Raw genomic sequence first — 1960 nt, forward strand, 5'->3', positions numbered from 1 at the left:
ATCCCAGAGATGCAGGGATGGTTCAATATACATAAGTCAATAAACATCATAAATCATACAAATGGGCTGAAAGACAAGAACCACATGGCCATCTCAACAGATGCAGATAAGGCCTTTGACAAAACTCAACATGCATTTATGTTCAAACTCCTAGAGGGAATTGGACTGGAGGGAACTTACCTCAACATCATTAAAGCCATATATAACAAACCCACAGCCAACATCATTCTAAATGGAGAAAAACTGGAAGCATTCCCATTGAAATCAGGAACCAGAAAAGGCTGTCCACTATCTCCACTTCTCTCTCTTTTTTTTTTTTTTTTTTGGTCTTTTTGAAGCAGGGTCTCCCTGTAGCCCCAGCTGTCCTGGAACTCGCTATGTAGACCAGGCTGGCCTTGAATTCACAGAGATCCACCTGCCTCTGCCTCCCAAGTGCTGGGACTACAGGCTGCACTACCACGCCCAGCTCTTCTCCACTCCTCTTTGATATAGTACTTGAAACTCTTGCAAGAGCAATACAACAAGAGAAAGAATTAAAGGGTAATAATTGGAAAAGAAGAGATCAAATTATCCCTTTTTACAGATGATATATTATATCTAAGAGATGCCAAAAATTCCACTGGAATACTAGAAATTACTAATATGTTCAGTAAAGTGGCAGGTTACAAAATTAATCTACAAAACTCTGTAGCCTTTCTATATACCAATAACAATCAATCTGAGAAAGAGCACATGGAAACATTCCCATTCACAATACCTCACAATAGTTGAACAAAATATATCTTGGAATAACCCTCAGACATTAAAGACCTCTACAATGAAAATTTTAAATCTTTAAAAAAAGAGATTGAGGAAGACATCAGAAGATTGAGGGACCTCTGATGGTCATGGATTGAAAGAATTCATATTGTGAAAATGGCCATCCTACCAAAAGCCATTCAATGCAATTCGAATTAAAATCCCCATGACATTTTTCACAGAAATGGAAAAAGCCATCCTAAGATTCATATGGAAGCACAAAAGGCCTCGGATAGCCAAAGCAACCCTCAGCACTAAGAGCAATGCTGGGGAGTTATTATACAAGATATGAAATTGTATTACAGAGCTATAGTCATAAAACCAACATGGTACTGGCACAAAAATAGACCCATAGATCAACGGAACAAAATTAAAGACCCAAATGTGAGTAAATGCAATTTCAACCACCTGATATTTGACAAAGGGGCAAAGAATATTCACTGGAGGAAAGACAGCATGTTCAACAAATGGTGCTCAAAACTGGATCCCCACCTGTAAAAGAATGAAACTAAACCCTTATCTTTCAACTTGCACAAAAGTCAACTCCAAATGGATCAAAGACCTCAATGTGAAGCCTGAAACTCTGAAACTGTTAGAAGAAAACATTGGCAATAACCTACAAGGTATAGGCATAGGAAAGGGTTTTCTAAACCGGACATCAACTGCCCAGGAAACATGGTCAGGAATCAACAAATGGGACCTCATTAAACTAAAAAGCTTCTGTACATCAAAAGAAGCAACCAAGGAAGTGAAGAGAAAACCCACAGAATGAGAGCAAATCTTCACCAGCAACACATCTGACAGAGGTTTAACATCCAGAATATATAACGAACTCAAAAAACAATGGCTCATAAAAGGAAGTAACCTAATTAAAAAATGGGCTAAGGAACTGAACAGAGAATTCTCAAAAGAGGAAATAAAGATGGCTAAGAAGCATCTTAAAAGGTGTTGAACATCACTAGTAATTAGGGAGATGCAAATTAAAACCACTTTAAGATTTCATCTTACCCCAGTCAGACTGGCTAAGACCAAGAGAACAAATGATACCAAATGTTGGAGAGGATGTGGGGAAAGGGGAATGGTCATCCACTGCTCATGGGACTGCAAAATTGTTCAACCCCCATGGAAAGCAGTGTGGAGAACTCTTAAAAACTACAAATAT

This window comes from Nannospalax galili, unplaced genomic scaffold (genome assembly GCF_000622305.1).
Source record: "Nannospalax galili isolate Female #2095 unplaced genomic scaffold, S.galili_v1.0 scaffold47, whole genome shotgun sequence".
Classification (NCBI taxonomy): domain Eukaryota; kingdom Metazoa; phylum Chordata; class Mammalia; order Rodentia; family Spalacidae; genus Nannospalax; species Nannospalax galili.